The sequence below is a fragment of the Somniosus microcephalus genome, chromosome 12, assembly GCF_052327205.1.
Source record: "Somniosus microcephalus isolate GS21.2 chromosome 12, FLI_Smic_1.0, whole genome shotgun sequence".
In the NCBI taxonomy this organism is placed as follows: Eukaryota; Metazoa; Chordata; class Chondrichthyes; order Squaliformes; family Somniosidae; genus Somniosus; species Somniosus microcephalus.
The window spans coordinates 222420472-222442305 of NC_140998.1; the positions used below are offsets into that span (position 1 = coordinate 222420472).

General features: G+C 50.8%; 1 protein-coding gene across 1 annotated transcript in view; it reads left to right on the plus strand.

Moving 5' to 3' along the window:
* Nucleotides 1-21834, plus strand: part of aplp1 (amyloid beta (A4) precursor-like protein 1) — a 116905-nt gene that overhangs the window by 17139 nt on the left and 77932 nt on the right. The gene's annotated exons all lie outside the window — the stretch shown is intronic.

A 21834-nucleotide genomic window follows, 5' to 3' on the forward strand; every position in this document is an offset into this window, starting at 1 on the left:
CCCACCCTCACCACACACTCCCCCCTCCCTCACACACACACTCCCCCCTCCCTCACACACACACCCCCCCTCCTCCACACACACTCCCCCCTCCCTCACACACACACTCCCCCCCTCCACTCCCACACACACACACCCCCCTCCCTCACACACACACTCCCCCCTCCCTCACACACACACTCCCCCCTCCCTCACACACACACTCCCCCTCCCTCACACACACACTCCCCCCTCCCTCACACACACACTCCCCCCCTCCCTCACACCACACTCCCCCCCTCCCTCACACACACACTCCCCCCCTCCCTCACACACACACTCCCCCCTCCCTCACACACACACTCCCCCCTCCCTCACACACACACTCCCCCCCTCCCTCACACACACACTCCCCCCCCCTCCCTCACACACACACTCCCCCCCTCCCTCACACACACACCCCCCCCTCCCTCACACACACACTCCCCCCCTCCCTCACACACACACTCCCCCCTCCCTCACACACACACTCCCCCCTCCCTCACACACACACTCCCCCCTCCCTCACACACACACTCCCCCCTCCCTCACACACACACTCCCCCCTCCCTCACACACACACTCCCCCCTCCCTCACACACACACTCCCCCTCTCCTCACACACACACTCCCCCCCTCCCTCACACACACACTCCCCCCCCTCACACACACACTCCCCCCTCCCTCACACACACACTCCCCCCTCCCTCACACACACCTCCCCCCTCCCTCACACACACACTCACTCCCCCCTCTCCTCACACACACACTCCCCCTCCCTCACACACACTCCCCCCTCCCTCACACACACACTCCCCCCCTCCCTCACACACACACTCCCCCCTCCCTCACACACACACTCCCCCCTCCCTCACACACACACTCCCCCCCTCCCTCACACACACACTCCCCCCTCCCTCACACACACACTCCCCCCCTCCCTCACACACACACTCCCCCCTCCCTCACACACACACTCCCCCCTCCCTCACACACACACTCCCCCCCTCCCTCACACACACACTCCCCCCTCCCTCACACACACACTCCCCCCTCCCTCACACACACACTCCCCCCCTCCCTCACACACACACTCCCCCCCCTCCCTCACACACACACTCCCCCCCCCCTCCCTCACACACACACCCCTCCCTCCCACACACTCCCCCCCTCCCTCACACACACTCCCCCCCTCACACACACACTCCCCCCCTCCCTCACACACACACTCCCCCCCTCACACACACACTCCCCCCCTCCCTCACACACACACTCCCCCCTCCCTCACACACACACTCCCCCCCTCTCCCTCACACACACACTCCCCCCCTCTCCCTCACACACTCCGCCCCCTCTCCCTCACACACACACTCCCCCCCTCCCTCACACACACACTCCCCCCTCTCCCTCACACACACACTCCCCCCTCTCCCTCACACACACACTCCCCCCCTCTCCCTCACACACTCCGCCCCCCTCTCCCTCACACACACACTCCCCCCTCTCCCTCACACACACCCTCCCCCCTCTCCCTCACACACACACTCCCCCCTCCCTCACACACACACTTCCCCCCTCTCCCTCACACACACACTCCCCCCTCCCCTCACACACACACTCCCCCCCTCTCCCTCACACACACACTTCCCCCCTCTCCCTCACACACACACTCCCCCCTCTCCCTCACACACAAATTTCCCCCCCCCGCTCCCTCACACACACACTACCCCCCCTCCCTCACACACACCCCTCCCCCCCTCTCCCTCACACACTCTCCCTCACACACTCTCCCTCTCCCCCTCTCCTCTCCCTCCTTTCCTTTCTCTCCCCTGCCTCCCCTCTCCCTCGCTAGCGCCTCAGGCCCGGCCGGACTCACCTCGGTAGCAGAACGGAGTCAGTCCGACAACGGGAGGCCGGGTGCCCAGCACTCCGAAGCGAGCCCGGGTTTCCTGCAGGTGAACGCGGCGGGGCCTTTGGACCCGGTTGGCCGGGCTGCAGACTCCCGTGTCCGATTGCGATCGGCGACAGCTGTTTGAAAAGCGCCGGTTTTGCCGGTCCCACACTCACGGCAAGAGAGAAAGGGGGAAGTAGAGAGAGAGGGGGAAGTAGAGAGAGAGAAGGAGAGAGAGAGGGAAGAGGAGAGAGAGAAGGAGAGGGAGAGAGGGAAGAGGTGAAGGAGAGAGAGAGAGGGAAGAGGAGAGAGAGAGAGAGGTACATTTTTTGAGCTTCAGGCCTGCCTGCAGCGGGCGGAGAGCAGCCCCGAGTCCCCCTGTGCAAGGGTGAGGAGGAGGGGGTGGATGGCGGCGGTTAGAGCGGAGCGCTGAACTCGAGGCCCAGGCTTCCTGCGCTGCTAGGCCGCGGCTTCGCGCATCCACTACAATAAAGAGATTCCTAAATATTAAAGTTCAGGTTTTGAAGCACCCAATAGCTAAGAAGACAACTGCACAAAAGAACCTAATGTGGTACACACAGAAAGTGGGAAAAATAAAGACACAGAAAGTGTGGAAAAAAATCGTGAAGAATCAAGATGGCGGCCACTCATCTCGGTTCAGAATGATAAGGCCCGCCCACACACGCACCGATTGGTCAACCATCAGGTCACTGAACTGTAGGATTGGTCAATCGTCCTGTCACTCAACACTCAACTTTAGGATGGCCCGCCCGCACGCGCAATGAACCCGCCCCCAAGACGCAGCGATTGGTCAACCGTCGGTCAACTGTCAGGTCGCTCGACCGAACGATTGGTCAACCTTCACGTCACTCAATGCTAATGAGCAAATGAGCGGAACTTTTCCCATTTAATGAGCGGAATTTTGAACGTTTTTGGGATACCGTGGGCACGATGTTTGTCTGACGGAAAAGAAAAATACGTAATCGTAAGCTTTCTTTTGATGTGACGCACGTGTAGGTACGCTCTATAACTTTCGAACGTATAGAGAATGGACAGACAGACAGACAGACAGACAGAAGAGGTCTTATATATATATAGACTAGCTGGGGGGGCCCGGCGTTGCCAAGGCTTTTTTGTAAAACAGCAGTTTACAGGGCCGCGCGGTTTACGGCCGGCCGCTGCCGCTCCCCCGCTCTGTGTCTTGGGCCGAGCGGTTGTGAGGCCCGGCCTGAGTGACCCCAACTCTGAGGGGGAGAGAGAGAGACTGGGGGGGAGAGAGAGAGAGAGAGAGACGGGGGAGAGAGAGGAGAGAGACTGGGGAGAGAGAGAGAGAGAATGGGAAGATAGAGAGACAGAGAGAGAGAGAGAGACTGAGGGGGAGAGAGAGACAGAGAGACTGGGGGAGAGAGACGGCGAGAGAGAGAGAGAGACTGGGGGAGAGAGAGAGAGAGACGGGGGAAGGGAGAGAGAGACTGGGGAGAGAGAGAGAGAGAGAGAGAGAGAGAGAGCGTGAGAGAGAGATTGGGGGGAGAGAGAGAAAGACTGGAGGAGGGACAGACTGGAGGAGAGAGAGAGATGGAGAGAGAGAGAGACTGTGACAGAGAGACTGGAGGAGGGAGAGTCTGGAGGAGAGAGAGAGACTGGGAGACTGGGGGAGAGAGAGAGACTGGGAGAGAGAGAGAGCGCGAGACTGAGGGGCGAGAGAGAGAGAGACAGGGAGAGAGAGAGAGAGACTGGGGGAAGAGATAGAGAGACTGGGAGACAGCGAGAGAGAGACTGGGAGACAGAGAGAGATAAAGAGATGGGGAGAGAAAGAGATTGGGGGGAGAGCGAGGGAGAGGGCTAGAAATTCGGTATCACCCCATTTGGAGAGGGAAGGAGAGAGAGAGAGAGTGAGAGAGAGAGGGAAGGAGAGAGAGAGAGGGAAGGAGCGAGAGACAGAGAGAGGGAAGGAGAGAGAGACAGAGAGAGAGAGAGGGAAGGAGAGAGAGAGAGAGAGGGAAGGAGAGAGAGAGAGGGAAGGAGAGAGAGACAGACAGAGACAGAAAGGGAAGGAGAGAGAGAGACTGGGGGGAGAGAGAGAGAGACGGGAGAGAGTGAAAGAGTAGAGAGACTGGGGGGAGAGAGGGAGAGAGAGAGAGATGGGGAGATAGAGAGAGAGAGAGACTGGGGAGATAGAGAGAGAGAGACTGAGGGGGGAGAGAGAGAGCGACTGAGGGGGAGAGAGAGAGACTGGGGTAGAGAGAGACGGGGAGAGAGAGAGTAAAGAGAGACTGGGGGGAGAGAGAGGAGAGAGACTGGGGAGAGAGATACTGGGGGAGATAGCAAGAGACAGACCAGGGGGGAGAGAGGGAGAGAGAGAGACTGGGGGAGAGAGAGAGAGAGAGAGAGATGGGGAGAGAGAGAGAGGGAGAGACTGGGGGTGGAGAGAGAGAGAGAGACTGGGGAGATAGAGAGAGACTGAGGGGGAGAGAGAGAGCGACTGAGGGGGAGAGAGAGAGACTGGGGGAGAGAGAGAGAGACGGGGAGAGAGAGAGAGAGAGTAAAGAGACTGGGGGGAGAGAGAGAGAATGGGGAGATAGAGAGAGAGAGAGAGAGAGAGAGACTGAGGGGGAGAGAGAGAGCGACTGAGGGGTGAGAGAGAGAGAGAGACGGGGAGAGAGAGAGAGAGAAGTAAAGTAGAAAAGATTTGGTGCCCAACAACAGACAGAGCCATGGGATGGCTGACCAAAGCCAGATTAGGCTCCCCCCAACACATAATAATACACACGGGCACAAATGACCTAAAGGCCAAACAGAAAGAGATAGCAACATCGCTCAGAGCAATGATTAGAAAGGCAAGCAGTACATTTCCAAACACTAGAATCACTGTTTCCACAATATTGCCGAGAACAGACTTCAACAACAACACAATTCATGAGATAAATGCCAGCATAGCAAGAGACTGCGAATCAAACCACAACGTACACCTGGCCCAACACCCCACCCTCGATGAGGAATGTCTTTACGACCACGTCCACATCCAAAGGCAAAGAATATCGATCTTTGCTAAAGCCCTGAAGGACGTCGCTTTTAACCGGGTCCATACCCAGACTCCAAGAGGACCCCCCCCTCGACCACCAGAGATCAGCGGGGTACATATCAGGAACACTACAAAGACCACCACCACACCAACAGAGACCAGAGAGGATCAACAATATCAGACCTGCACCACTCCTGTCCCACAGGGGAATAGGACCGCCCCCAGCCAGACAGAGGGAGAGATGCACAGGACGTACGCAATACCTCAGACAGAAACAATCCATTAAGAGACAATAAGCAGATGTGCAGCAGCATCTACTTCCGCCTTATGGATCAAGGACTAATTAATAGAAAGAACTGTAACCAAATTGTATTAACTTTTATGGACAACTGAGGTGATCATTTTTTTTCCCCACACTTAGACACGACAAACACGTACCACTCTTTAACCTATCATGGTTAAAGATCAAACTTAACATGAAATCCTTATATATTTCGACCTGGAATATCCAAGGTCTACGCTCTTCAGTGCTAGAAGTGAAGAGTAGGACCACAGAGTTCATAGAAGAAACTAAAGATCTAGATATTATCATTTTACAGGAAACTTGGTATAAAGGAAAAGGACACACTGGCTGTCCCCAAGGGTACACTGAGCTAGTGGTCCCCTCCAATAAATTACCAAGTGTAACCCAAGGCAGAGACTCCGGAGGCATACTGATCTGGTTTAAAACAGAACTTAAGAATTACATCAAATTTATAAAAAAGGGCGAAAACCATATGTGGCTCAAACTTGAGAGGGAGATTATCTCAAACAACCAAGATGTTTACATTTGCGCAATTTATATCCCTCCAATCGATTCCCCGTACTTCAAAGAGGACACCTTCTCCAACATGGAGGGGGAAATTATCCAATACCAGGCCCAGGGGAACGTGTTGATCTGTGGGGACCTCAATTCAAGAACGGGCGAAGAACCAGACTTCACCAATAATCAGGGAAACAATTACGTATTCGGGAATAACCACTTTGACATCCCTTCCCTTCCATACAGGCATAACTGCGACAAGCAGTCAAATACCAACGGAAAACAACTACAACAGCTCTGTCGAAACCTGGGTCTGTACATTGTCAATGGTAGGTTCATAGGAGACCTCCTAGGAAGATCGACCTATTGCTCACCTCTTGGCTGCAGCACAGTAGGCTATATGATTACAGACTTAGACCCATCCTCTTTCAGAGCATTCACAGTCAAACCACAAACAACACTGTCAGATCACAGTCAAATTGCTATGTTTCTCAAAAAGACAGAAACAAACAACATAGAAACACAACCCAGTAAACTGTACAACACCAAAAAATCGTACAGATGGGCCAAAAATGACACGGAAAAATACCAGAAAACAATTAGCAATGCATCAACTCAAGCTCTCTTAGACACCTTTCTGGATAACATATACACTCACAATAAAGAAGGCGTAAACCAGGCAGTTAGTAAACTAAACAATATTTTTGATAATTTGGCAACAAATGCAAACTTGAAAGCTCGCAAGAACAAACCCAAAACAAAAAACTATGAAAAATGGTTTGACCATGATTGCCATAACATGAGGAAAAAACTTAGAAAAATATCAAACCAAAAACACAGACATCCAGAAAACGAGGAATTATGCCTTACTTATTGTCAGACACTAACACAATACAGAAACACACTCAGAACCAAAAAAGAGCAATTTATTAAGAATACACTCAGCTCCATGGAGGAATCCATTGATTCCAATTGTTTCTGGGACAACTTGAAAACACTGCACAAAAAACAACACGACGATTTGTCCATTCAAAATGGGGACACATGGGTAAACCACTTTGAAAAATTATATCAGAAAAACACACTAAGACCAGAGCAACATCAAATACGCAAAAAACTGGAAAAGCTTGAATTGGCCATAAAAGATAACCAAAACCCGCTAGACGCCATAATAACAGAAAAAGAACTTCTTGAAAAACTCAAGGACCTGCGACCAGGAAAAGCTTGCGGGACAGACGGCATACTAAATGAGATGATTAAACACGCAGATGACAAAATGAAACTAGCTATCCTAAAACTCTTCAACTTGGTTCTGAGTGTCGGTTATTTCCCTGACATCTGGAACAAAGGACTCATAACACCCATATACAAAAGTGGGGACAAAATCGACCCAAACAACTATCGAGGCATCTGTGTAAACAGTAACCTGGGGAAGGTATTCTGTAGCATCATAAACAAAAGACTTATAAACTTCCTTGAGGAGCACAATGTCTTGAGTAAAAGCCAAATTGGATTCCTGCCAAACTATAGAACATCCGATCATATCTTCACCCTACAGACCCTAATTGACAAACACGTTCACCATAACAAAAGCAAAATCTACGCATGCTTTGTAGATTTCCAGAAGGCTTTCGACTCCATCTGGCATGACGGTTTACTCCTGAAACTTATCGAAAGCGGGGTAGGAGGGAAAACATATGATGTAATTAAATCAATGTATACAAACAATAAATGTGCAGTTAAAATTGGAGACAAACAAACAAAATACTTCCCACAGGGGCGGGGGTGACGCAGGGCTCGCCAATCTCACCGACACTCTTTAATATTTACATTAATGGATTGGCAAAACTACTTGAACAATCTACAGCACCTGGCCTCACCCTATATGAATCCAAGGTTAAATTCCTCCTCTATGCAGATGACCTGGTTCTGCTGTCACCAACTAAGGAGGGTCTACAACAGAACCTGGACCTGCTGGAGTCGTACTGCCAGACTTGGGCCCTGACAATAAATCTCCAAAAAACCAAAGTCCTTGTGTTCCAGCAAAGATCCAAACATCAGGGACCCAAAATAAATTTCACAGTAGGAACAACCAAAATTGAACAAACCACTCACTACACATACTTGGGCTTAAAAATCAGTTCTACGGGAAACTTCAAACTGGCTGTGAATGAACTGAAAGAGAAAGCAAGAAGGGCTTTCTATGCCATCAAAAAATCAATCCAAATAGAAATCCCAATTAGCATTTGGCTGAAAATTTTCAAATCAGTAATTGAACCAATTGCACTCTATGGCAGTGAGGTATGGGGACCACTAACACAACAAGAATTTGCAAAATGGGACAAACACCCAATTGAGATCCTACATGCAGAATTCTGTAAAAGTATCCTCCGGACTCAAAGGAAAACAGTAAACAATGCATGCAGGGCGGAACTAGGCCAATATCCATTAATAATCACTATCCAAAAAAGAGCCACCAAATTTTGGAATCACCTACAAATGAGCAACCCCCAATGCTATCACTACGACGCCCTGAAATGCCAAGAGCTGACCATAAAGAAAAATACCCTCAGTCAACTAGTCCTGGGACTCAGTGAAGTAACTACTAACAACACTAACAATAACCAGTCCCAGGACAGTGACAGGGTAACACAAAGAATTCGACCCAACACAATCGTCGCTAAGCAAAAGGAAAAATATCTGACATATTGGGCAGAAACAACAAAAACCCAAAGCAAACTCAATTGCTACTTGTCCCTAAACAGACAATACAACATAGCTGATTACCTGACCATGGTAAAGGATAACAAACTGAGAAGAACCTTGAGAAGGTACAGACTTAGCGAACATAGCCTAGCGATCGAAAAAGGCAGACACAGGCAAACCAGGCTGCCAAGAGAAGACAGGATATGCTCTCACTGCAGTCTGGGAGTAGTTGAGACAGAGATGCACTTCCTCACAGCCTGTGGAAAATATCAGGACATCAGGGAGAATTTCTACCAAAAATTCTCCCAAATATGCCCTGAATTCAGAAATCTGAATGACAACCAAAAACTCCCTTTCCTACTGGGGGAGGAGAGAAGCTGTGTAACACTGGCGGCACACTATGTTACAGCTTGCCATGAACAGAGGGACAACCAGTAAACTAAGACAAGAATATATACAAACAAGGCGAATGTATATTTATAAACTGTATGAATAGCACCGCGTTTATGTGTTCAACCATAAATGTATTTTGATGCTTTGGCAACATAAGATGTACCTTATCATGCCAATAAAGCGATTTGAATTGTGAATTGTGAATTGTGACTGGGGAGATAGAGAGAGAGAGACTGAGGGGGGAGAGAGAGAGCGACTGAGGGGGAGAGAGGGAGACTGGTGTTGTGTATGTAATATGTGTGCTACTTTGAACCTATGGACAGGACTGCACTACTTGTTGGGCGTAGTGATACGCAGTACCACTCCTGGCCATAGGGGTATAAATAGTACTGTGGGTACTGATCCCCCTCAGTTCCCGCCTGTGGGCATGAAGTAAAGACCTACGTGCAGTCCCTACCTCCAACCAGTAAAGACCTGTTTGAGTTATACGTTTAAGTCTTTGTGTTAATTGTTCAATACAATACACATACTTAACACTGGCGACGAGTCAGGCTCTTACCCTGTGGCAGTTATTCCACGGCGGCTTCGTCCAAAGACAGGACGTTGAAGAGAGGTTTCAATCCTCAACACCCCACTCAAAACTGAAGGGCAGCAGAAATCCTGACAGCTTCCAGCGACTGGAAGCGACAAGCATTAGGACCCTGAAGCCTCCATCAGCTTGTGAACCGGAGTGAAGACAGGACTGGGGAAGAGAGAGGTAGGGCGATAGCGAACGGCAGATAAGGGCCGGGCCGCTTTGAAGTGAGGGGCGCAGCCGGGCCATCGATCGGGACCAAAGTTAAGGGCCGGGCCGCTTTCAAGTGCGAGGCGCAGCCGGGCCATCGATCGAATCCGCTGATAAGGGCCGCACTCGGGCGATCGCGGCGAAGATAAGGGCCGCACTCGAGGGCTGAAGGGAGATGGCGTCGGGGGACGGGTGAAGACCGCCAAGCGCGGGAAAACCGCCATTTTGTGGGCGGAGGACGACGGCAAGAGCGGGAAGCCGCCATCTTTGATAACAAGTAAAGAAAATAAAATCTGAGAAATTGCAAATCTACAATGCCTAAACACGGGAATATTAGCACCTTTGATAGTGACCTTGAAGATTGGGCCATATATGTTGAAAGAGTAAAAAATTATTGTAAGGCCAATAAAATTCGTGACCAAGATAAAGCTCTAACATTATTAAATTTAATGGGTGCGAAGACATACGGGCAATTGAAACACCTGTTATCACCAGATGAACCAGCGGATAAGACGTTCGATGAGATTGTTACTGTCCTGAAAGATCATCTAAACCCCACGCCGCTGATGCTAGCGGAACGATTTAAATTTTACGACAGAAGGCAGCTACAGCATGAAAGCAATGCTGAATATTTGCTGGAATTGCGTAAATTAGCGAAATATTGCCAGTTTGGAACGGGATTGACAGATGCACTACGAGACAAATTTGTGTGTGGTTTATTTAAACAGGATACACAAAAGCGACTGCTCGAGGAGAATGAGCTGACGCTTGAGAAGGCGGTCACTATGGCAGCAGCACACGAAGCCGCAGCGAGAGGCACGGCAGTAATGCAGCTACGGTCACCGGAGCTCAGTGCACACAAATTGGGTGTGAGTTCTGGCAAATGTTATCGTTGTGGAAAGACAACGCATGATCAGAACCAGTGTTGGTTTAAAAACCAAGAATGTAGAACTTGTGGTAGGCTTGGACATATAGCTAGAGTATGCAGGTCAGCGAAGAAGTCCAGCAACAAGAAGTCACCGCAAGGAAAATACGCAAAGGTACACAAGGTGACCGAACAGGAGTCCGATTCAGACACTAGCAGTAATGAACTGGCTAGCTTAAGCTGTAATGAACTGGCTAGCTTAAGAGTACTCAACGCTGGTAAGGGTGCAGACCTCCAGACAATTTGGGTCACTCTTCAGATAGAAGGAGTCCAAGTAAAACTGGAATTGGACACTGGATCGGCATTGACGGTCATAAATAAGAAAGATTACGGAAAGTTATTCCAACATATTCCCCTACAGGATACGGGGATTATATTGGAAACATACACGGGGCAAAGAGTGTACCCCATCGGGAAAATAGAGGTTGCAGTGGTCCACAAGGGCGAAGACAGTCAAATAATGGACTTATATGTGATATCTGAAGGAGGTCCTCCACTACTAGGATGGGAGTGGATTAGGAAAATGAATATGGACTGGCATTTCCTACAAACAATAACGAGTGAGAACTCGGTGAAGATAGTCGGCCCAGACTCTGGAACGGATGATGGTAAGCCCAACTCAGGTGCAAAAGACAAAGTTTCAGCACAGAATTCCACTGAGCAACAACAACATAGTTTAACTGTGGATTCTGAGTCTGGCAAGTCTACTGATGTGCCCATTTCTGAGGGACACCGGGCTCGAACTCAACTCCATTTCAAACTACAACAGCAATTAGAACAAATGCTTCGCCGTTTTGAGCAAGAGTTGAATGCAACGAAAGAGTTCTTTGATATAGAGTTGGAGAATCTGGAAAGACAACAGAAGCAGCTGATGGAGAAAATGGAGCAGGAGCACACAAAACGTCTGATGTCAGAGGAGTTAACGGTCAGCCAACTCCTGCATATGCTGAAGGACAGGACTCTGAAATGGGAAAAACTTGAACATGAACTTCAATATTCAAACGAAAGGGGTTCGGAGCTCTCAAAGGTTATTGGAAGAGCTGAGGTGGCAACACAGACTGAGATGACTGCAACAGAGCAGCCCTTGGATGCCAAAAGTACGCTGACTCACGTCAACGTAGAACAACAGACCGCTGAAACAGCTGCTCCGGTAGAGGGATTGCATAGTCCGATCAATCAATCTCCAAAGGAAGTTGAAGTATTAAAATCACAAATGAGGTCACTAGTAAACGACTTGCTGAAAGCCCAGAAAAAGCTGGATGCAGAGGTACACATGAAGAAGTCTCTTCAGGAAAGATGTCTGGATTTGGAACAAGAGCTGGCTAACGTCCAGCTGGGTATGGAGGAAATAGACGACCCTCTCACTGGTCCAGCTCAGGACGACACCGAATATTACGATGTCCTGTCCTGCCCAGCTTGTAACTTCGACTCCCAAAGTGCAGAAATCATGGAGGAGCACCAAAAGTCTACGGAACATCGGGAGAAGCTGGCTCTACGACGGAAACAGGAGGAAGAGAAGGAGGAACTGCGCATGCAGCTGGCAGCTGTGGCAGCTGACAATGGAGCCCAGAGAGTCTCCAAGAAGCAGAAAAGGAAAAGTAAAAACAGAAGATGACCATCTGAACCATTATCACCTCTACCAGATCACACACGTGGTCCCTCCGAACGGAGCCAATTCAGTTCGGAAGTTCAAACTGTTAAATCCATGGAAGGACTATTGAATGAGTCACTCCAGCAACGTGAACCGACTACACCACAGAGATTGAATCTGTGAACTGTTTTCCGCAGAGACTGAATCTGTGATCTGTTTTGACATGAAGTTATCTATGTATCTATGTTATTCTGTTATGTAAACCTGAAGTTATATATGTATATATGTTATTACGTTATGTTAAATGGGGAGATGACTGTAAAGCTAGGAAGGGAGGAATGTTGTGTATGTAATATGTGTGCTACTTTGAACCTATGGACAGGACTGCACTACTTGTTGGGCGTAGTGATACGCAGTACCACTCCTGGCCATAGGGGTATAAATAGTACTGTGGGTACTGATCCCCCTCAGTTCCCGCCTGTGGGCATGAAGTAAAGACCTACGTGCAGTCCCTACCTCCAACCAGTAAAGACCTGTTTGAGTTATACGTTTAAGTCTTTGTGTTAATTGTTCAATACAATACACATACTTAACAACTGGGGGAGAGAGAGAGATGGGGGAGAGAAAGAGAGAGAGTAGAGAGACTGGGGGAGAGAGAGGAGAGAGACTGGGGAAAGAGAGAGAGAGAATGGGGAGAGAGATAGAGACTGAGGGGGAGAGAGAGAAAGACTGGGGGAGAGAGACGGGGAGAGAGAGAGAGAGACTGGGGGAGAGAGAGAGAGAGATGGGTGAAGGGAGAGAGAGACTGGGGAGAGAGAGAGAGACTGGGGAGATAGAGAGAGAGAGCGAGAGAGAGACTGGGGGGGTGAGAGAGAGAGACCGGGGGGTGGGGGGGAGAGAGAGAGAGACTGAAGGGAGAGAGAGAGAGATGGGGAGAGAGAGAGACTTGGGGGGAGAGGGAGAGAGTGGAGGAAGAGGGAGAGAGTGGGGGAGAGAGAGAGAGAGACTGGGGGGAGAGGGAGAGAGTTGGGGAGAGAGACTGGGGGGAGAGAGAGACTGGGGAGAGAGAGACTGGAGGAGAGAGAGAGAGACTGGGGGGAGAGAGAGAGACTGGGGGGGAGAGAGAGAGACTGGGGGGGAGAGAGAGAGATTGGGGGGAGAGAGAGAGATTGGGGGGAGAGAGAGAGACTGGGGGGAGAGAGACTCGGGGGGAGAGAGAGAGACTGAGGGGAGAGAGAGAGACTGGGGGGAGAGAGAGAGACTGGGAGAGAGAGAGAGAAACTGGGGGAGAGAGAGTGTGACTGAGAGGGGAGAGAGAGAGATGGGGAGAGAGAGAGAGAGAGAGAGAGAATGGGGAGATAGAGAGTGAGAGACTGAGGGGGGAGAGAGAGAGACTGGGGGAGAGAGAGAGAGACTGGGAGAGAGAGAGAGACTGGGGGAGAGAGAGAGACTGGGAGAGAGAGAGAGAAACTGGGGGAGAGAGAGTGCAACTGAGGGGGGAGAGAGAGAGATGGGGAGAGAGAGAGAGAGAGAGAGAGAATGGGGAGATAGAGAGTGAGAGACTGAGGGGGGAGAGAGAGAGACTGGGGGAGAGAGAGAGAGACTGGGAGAGAGAGAGAGACTGGGGGAGAGAGAGAGAGGCGGGAGAGAGAGAGAGAGAGAGTAGAGAGACTGGGGGGAGAGAGAGGAGAGACTGGGGGGGAGAGAGAGAGAGACTGGGGGAGAGAGAGAGAGAGACTGGGGGCGAGAGAGGAGAGAGACTGGGGAGAGAGAGAGACTGGGGGAGAGAGAGAGAGAGACAGGGGAAGGGAGAGAGAGACTGGGGAGAGAGAGAGATAGAGAGACTGGGAGACAGAGAGAGAGAGAGATAGAGAGACGGGGAGCGAGAGAGCGATTGTGAGGAGAGAGAGAGAGAGACTGGAGGAGGGAGAGACTGGAGGAGAGAGTGAGATGGAGAGAGATGAAATAGAGAAGAGAGGAAGAGGCCCGGCCCGAGTCACCCCAGCTGAGTAGGCTGGGCACAGTGAAAGCATTGATTTCTTTATGACAGCACAAAAACTGCTCTGACATCATAGCAGCTCTTCGACAGAATAGCAGCTCTTCGACATCATAGTCACTCAATGCTAATGAGTGGACAATGAGCGGAATTTTGAAAGTTTTTTGGATACCGTCGGCACAAATTTTGTCTCATCGAAACGTAAATATGCTTATGACCGCTCCGGAATCGTAAGCTTTCTTTTGATGTAACACACATGTAGGTACGCTCTATAACTTTTGCGTGTATAGAGAACGGACAGACAGACAGACAGAAGAGGTCTTTTATATATATAGACTAGCTGGGGTGAGCCCGGCGTTGCCGAGGCTTTTTCGAGGGCATGTTGTTGTTGGAAGAGAGAGAGGGAGCGACTGGGGGGACGAGAGAGGGGGAAGGAGAGAGAGAGAATGAGAGAGAGAGAAGGAGAGAGCCAGAGAGAGAGGGAAGGAGAGAGAGAGAGAGAGGGAAGGAGAGAGAGTAGAGAGACTGGGGGAGAGAGAGGAGAGAGACTGGGGAAAGAGAGAGAGAGAATGGGGAGAGAGAGATAGAGACTGAGGGGGAGAGAGAGAAAGACTGGGGGAGAGAGACGGGGAGAGAGAGAGACTCTCTCTTCCCCCCCCAATCGCTCTCTCTTCCCCCCCCAGTCGCTCTCTCTTCCCCCCAGTCGCTCTCTCTTCCCCCCCAGTCGCTCTCTCTTCCCCCCCAGTCGCTCTCTCTCTTCCCCCCCAGTCGCTCTCTCTCTTCCCCCCGTCGCTCTCTCTCTTCCCCCCCAGTCGCTCTCTCTTCCCCCCCAGTCGCTCTCTCTTCCCCCCAGTCGCTCTCTCTTCCCCCCCCAGTCGCTCTCTCTTCCCCCCCAGTCGCTCTCTCTTCCCCCCAGTCGCTCTCTCTTCCCCCCCAGTCGCTCTCTCTTCCCCCCTCAGTCGCTCTCTGTTCCCCCCCCCGTCGCTCTCTCTTCCCCCCCCAGTCGCTCTCTCTTCCCCCCCCCAGTCGCTCTCTCTTCACCCCCCCCCAGTCGCTCTCTCTTCACCCCCCCCAGTTTGCTCACAGTAGTGTCCAGATTAATCTTTATGTGATGAAATATTCCATTCATCACTGCCTGTGACTGTGGTTGGTTTCAGGTTTCCCCTCACCATTGTATTGCCTGTGACTGTGGTTGGTTTCAGGTTTCTCCTCACCATTGTATTGTATATTGGAATGTATGGAATGTGTTGTGTGTGGGGCTCCGCCCATACCTGGCCTCTATGTAAGCCAGCTCAGTCTGGCCTCATATCCAGTACTGCAGAGCTCCAGATGGAAGATACCTCTCTCCACTGCGTGTTATCTTCTAAGTTAATAAAAGCCTTGTTTTGTTCCGCTAACATCGAGTCTCGGGATTATTGAGGCACATCACTTTAATTCCTGCAGACTCCAGGACCCGATTTGACTTTCACTACATCTCCTCAAAGCATCTCTTCCCTCTCCAGCCAACAACTTCTCACCGACGCCACTGTGCAGACCAAAAGCCTAGACGCAGTGGCGTGCCGTGCGCATGCGTGCTGGCGTCACGGGGGCCGTGTGCATGCGTGCCGGCGTCAAGGCTGCTTCGCAACTGGCGGCCTCTTCTCTCCGAGCCCCGCCCCCCCCCGGCCGAGAGACGCGCTCTCCGAGCCCCGGCCCCCCCCGGCCGAGAGCCGTGCTCTCCGAGCCCCGCCGAGAGCCCCGCTCTCCGAGCCCCGCCCCCTCCCGGCCGAGAGCCCCGCTCTCCGAGCCCTGCCCCCTCCCGGCCGAGAGCCCCGCTCTCCAAGCACCAACCGCCCCACCCCGCTCTCCGAGCCCCGCCCCCCCCCCCGGCCGAGCCGGCTTGAAGTCCGCCGATTGCGGCTCTGGTTGCCGGGATCCGACGCCGCGTCTCACCTGCTCCTGCTGCGCACGCACCCTGACCCTCGTGGCTGAGGCCGTTGCCCCGGGTAACGTGACGGGGGGGTGGGGGGGGGTTGGATGAGGAGCTTAGCAGAAGCCCTAGCTCGGGCCTGGCTGGGCAAGAAAGTCCCAGGCTTTCAGGCCTAACAAAAAAACGGGAAAAGGTAGGAAAAAGAATGTTCAGTTTAGAAAAAATATTTACAAATGAGTGAAGTTTTTTTTAAAACAATTTAATAAATTCAATTTTATTTTGCTGGAAATGTATATTTGAAAAGAAAGACGCAGAAAGCAGGAAAAAGAATGGAAGCAAGATGGCGGCCACTCACCTCGGTTCAGAAGGATAAGGCCCGCCCACACACGCACCGATTGGTCGACCGGTCAGGTCACCGAAGCGTAGGATTGGTCAATCGTCGAGTCACTCGACACTCAACTGTAGGATGGCACGCGCCAGGAACCCGCCGTCCGATTGGTCGACCTCGACGTCACACGGTCACTAATGAGATGCTAATGAGCGGAACGCTGAACGTTTTTCGGATACCTCGGGCGGGATTTTTGTCCGGCCGAAACGTAAATACGCCTATGACCGGTCCGGAATCGCAAGCTTTCTTTTGAGGCGACGGGCGCGTCGGTACGCTCTGTAACTTTCAAACGTATAGAACACGGACAGACAGACAGACATCAGGACAGACAGAAGAGCCGCTTTATATATATAGACTAGCTGGGGGGGCCCGGCGTTGCCAAGGCTTTTTTGTAAAACAGCAGTTTACAGGGCCGCGCGGTTTACGGCTGGCCACTGCCGCTCCCCCGCTCTGTGTCTCGGGCCGAGGGGTTGTGAGGCCCGGCCCGAGTGACCCCAACTCTGAGGGGGAGAGAGAGAGACTGGGGGTAGAGAGAGAGAGAGAGACGGGGAGAGAGAGAGTAGAGAGACTGGGGGGAGAGAGACTGGGGAGAGAGAGAGAATGGGGAGATAGAGAGAGAGAGAGAGAGACTGAGGGGGAGAGAGAGAGACTGGGGGAGAGAGACGGGGAGAGAGAGAGAGAGACGGGGGAGAGAGAGAGTAGAGAGACTGGGGGGAGAGAGACTGGGGAGAGAGAGAGAGACTGGGGGAGAGAGAGAGAGAGAGAGAGAGACTGGGGGAGAGAGAGAGAGAGAATGGGGAGATAGAGAGAGAGAGAGAGAGACTGAGGGGGAGAGAGAGAGAGAGACTGGGGGAGAGAGATGGGGAGAGAGAGAGAGAGACGGGGGAGAGAGAGAGTAGAGAGACTGGGGGAGAGAGACTGGGGAGAGAGAGAGAGACTGGGGGAGAGAGAGAGAGAGAGAGAGAGACTGGGGGAGAGAGAGAGAGAGACTGGGGGAGAGAGAGAGAGAGAGACTGGGGAAAGAGAGACTGGGGAGAGAGAGACTGGGGGAGAGATATAGAGAGAGAGACTGGGGGAGAGATAGAGAGAGAGAGACTGGGGGAGAGAGAGAGACTGGGGGAGATAGAGAGACAGAGAGACTGGGGAGATAGAGAGAGAGAGACTGGGGAGATAGAGAGAGAGAGACTGGGGAGATAGAGAGAGAGAGACTGAGGGGGAGAGAGATGGGGAGAGAGACACCATTAGACCAGCAGCCAGAGGCTAGAGATAAGACAATACAGAGCCCAACTGAACAGCTGCACTCCCACACTGAACAACAGCAGCAGACACACAATACAAGGGGTGTCACACAGACCGACCAGCATACTGAAGCTCAGTCTTCCCCCACCACCGTGGAACCACAAGCGAGCCGCTCACAAGAGGAGCGCACACACCAGACACGACCACCCCAGCCCAACACACACGCTATGAGTCCAGGCGAAAGCCACCAGACAGTAAACACAAACAAGGCTGACATCGTAATACCCATAGACTCAAATGGGAAATTTCTATGGGAGAAAAAGCTCTTCCCTAGGAGTAAAGTAGAAAAGATCTGGTGCCCAACAACAGACAGAGCCATGGAATGGCTGACCAAAACCCGATTAGGCTCCCCCCAACACATAATAATACACACGGGCACAAATGACCTAAAGGCCCAGCAGAAAGAGGTAGCAACATCGCTCAGAGCAGTGATTAGGAAGGCAAGCAATACATTTCCAAACACTAGAATCACTGGCCTAGAAATTGAGTGGGCTTAGCGCCCATTTTGCGGCGCTAGAGGGCATTGCGCTGGACTTACAGCCGGTTTTGAAATTGACTAGGGCCCAACATCGGCGTTACACCGGTAGCGCTGCGCCGGCACCGATGACGTCATCGGTGTGCGCAGCGTCCCGGTTGCCGTGGTGACGGGCCCCAGCGCCGAAAGTCAGTTGCGGCCGCCTCGCCCGTGGCAGCCGCAACTAAGACTCTGGCAACAGAGTCTTACACGACTTTGCGCCGGCGCATAAAGGTGGAGCGGCGGCCGGCCGCTTTCCCGCCGGCCGCCTGCCCGCACCTCCCTCCCCGGACTCCCCCACCCCCCCCCCCGTGGAACAGATGCTTCTCGGCTGCGAGCCCGGCACTTCCCCGAGGTGCCGGGCTCATTTTTCTGGCAATTTAACCGGCCAGCGGGCGGGTGCAGGCAGCTCCTCCTTAACTGAAGGAGGAGGCCTGCACTTCCCGAGCTTGCCGCACCGCATCGGGCGCCGCAGCGCCGGAATAGCGCCAGTTTTCAGGCGCAAACAGCCTTCAGTAGCGCCGGCAGCCGTTTGGGCGCGGCGCTACTGAATTTTTGGCGCGCACAGCGCGACTTAGCACCGGCGCTAAATTTCCGGCGTTAAGCCCCGGCGCAGCGCAAACTCAATTTCTAGGCCACTGTTTCCACAATATTGCCGAGAACAGACTTTAACAGCAACAGAATTCATGAGATAAATGCCAGCATAGCAAGAGACTGTGAATCAAAACACAACGTGCACCTGGCCCAACACCCCACCCTCGATGAGGAATGTCTTTACGACCGCGTCCACATCCACAGGAAACGAATATCGATCTTTGCTAAAGCCCTGAAGGACGTCGCTTTTAACCGGGACCATGCCCAGACTCCAAGAGGACCCCCCCCCGACCACCAGAGATCAGCGGGGTACATACCAGGACCACTACAGAGACCACCACCACACCAACCGGGACCAGAGAGGATCCCCATGCACAACAACAATATCAGACCTGCACCACTCCTGTCCCACAGGGGAACAGGACCGCTCCCAGCCAGACAGAGGGAGAGATGCACAGGACATATGCAATACCTCAGACAGAGACAATCCATTAAGAGACAATAAGCAGACGCGCAGCAGCATCTACTTCCGCCTTATGGATCAGAAAATGGAAAAAAATCAAGGACTAATTAATAGAAAGAACTGTAACCAAGTAGTATTAGCATTTATAGACAACTGAGATGATCTTTTTTTCCCACATTTAGACACGACAAACACATATCATTCTCTAACATATCATAGTAAAAGACCAAACTTAACATGAAATCCTTATATATTTCGACCTGGAATATCCAAGGTCTACGCTCTTCGGTGCTCGACGTGAAGAGTAGGACCCCAGAGTTCATAGATGAAACTAAAGATCTAGATATTATCATTTTACAGGAAACTTGGTATAAAGGAAAAGGACACACTGGCCGTCCCCAAGGGTACACAGAGCTGGTGGTCCCCTCCAATAAATTACCAGGAGTAACCCAAGGCAGAGACTCCGGAGGCATACTGATTTGGTTTAAAACAGAGCTTAAGAATTACATCAAATTTATAAAAAAGGGCGAAAACCACATGTGGCTCAAAATTGAGAGGGAGATTATCTCTAACACCCAAGATGTTTACATTTGCGCACTCTATATCCCCCCAATGTAATCCCCGTACTTTAAAGAGGACACCTTCTCCAACATTGAGGGGGAAATTATCCAATACCAGGCCCAGGGGAATGTGTTGATCTGTGGTGACCTCAATTCAAGAACTGGCGAAGAACCAGACTTCACCAATAATCAGGGAAACAATTACATATTCGGGAATAACCACTTCGATATCCCTTCCCTTCCATACAGGCATAACTGCGACAAGCAGACAAATACCAACGGAAAACAGCTACTGCAGCTCTGTCGAAGCCTGGGTCTGTACATTGTCAATGGTAGGTTCACAGGAGACCTCCTAGGAAGATCGACCTATTGCTCACCTCTTGGCTGCAGCACCGTAGACTATATGATTACGGATTTGGACCCATCCTCTTTCAGAGCATTCACAGTCAAACCACAAACAACACTGTCAGATCACAGTCAAATTACTATGTATCTTAAAAAGACAGAAACAAACAACACAGAAACACAACCCAGTAAACTGTACAACACCAAAAAATCGTACAGATGGGCCAAAAACGACACGGAAAAATACCAGAAAGCAATTAGCAATGAATCAACTCAAGCTCTCTTGGACACCTTTCTGGATAACATATACACTCACAATAAAGAAGGCGTAAACCAGGCAGTGAATAAACTAAACAATATTTTTGATAATTTGGCAACAAGGTCAAACTTGAAAGCTCGCAAGAACAAACCCAAAACAAAAAACTATGAAAAATGGTTTGACCCAGATTGCCATAACATGAGGAAAAAACTTAGAAAAATATCAAACCAAAAACACAGACATCCAGAAAATGAGGAATTACGCCTTACTTATTGTCAGACACTAACACAATACAGAAACACACTCAGAACCAAAAAAGAGCAATATATTAAGAATACACTCAGCTCCATTGAGGAATCCATTGATTCCAATTGTTTCTGGGACAACTGGAATACATTACACAAAAAACAACACGACGAATTGGCCATTCAAAATGGAGACACATGGGAAAACCACTTTGAAAAATTATACCAGAAAAACACACTAAGGCCAGAGCAACACCAAATATGCAAAAAACTGGAAAAGCTCGAAATGGCCATAAAAGATAACCAAAACCCGCTAGACTCCATAATAACAGAAAAAGAACTTTTTGAAAAACTCAAGGACCTGTGACCAGGAAAAGCTTGCGGGGCAGACGGCATACTAAGCGAGATGATTAAACACACAGACGATAAAATGAAACTGGCTATCCTAAAACTCTTCAACTTGGTTCTGAGTATCGGTTACTTCCCTGATATCTGGAACAAAGGACTCATAACACCCATATACAAAAGTGGGGACAAAGTCGACCCAAATAACTATCGAGGCATCTGTGTAAACAGTAACCTGGGGAAGGTATTCTGTAGCATCATAAACAAAAGGCTTATAAACTTCCTTGAGGAGCACAATGTCTTGAGTAAGAGCCAAATTGGATTCTTGCCAAACTATAGAACATCAGATCATATCTTCACCCTACAGACCCTAATTGACAAACACGTTCATCAAAACAAAAGCAAAATCTACGCATGCTTTATAGATTTCCAGAAGGCTTTCAACTCCATCTGGCATGACGGTTTATTCCTGAAACTTATCGAAAGCGGGGTAGGGGGAGAAACATATGATGTAATTAAATCAATGTATACAAACAACAAATGTGCAGTTAAAATTGGAGACAAACAAACAAAATACTTCCCACAGGGGCGGGGGGTGACGCAGGGCTCGCCAATCTCACCGACACTCTTTAATATTTACATAAATGAATTGGCAAAACTACTTGAACAATCTACAGCACCCGGCCTCACCCTATATGAATCCAAGGTTAAATTCCTCCTCTATGCAGACGACCTGGTTCTGCTGTCACCAACTAAGGAGGGTCTACAGCAGAACCTGGATCTGC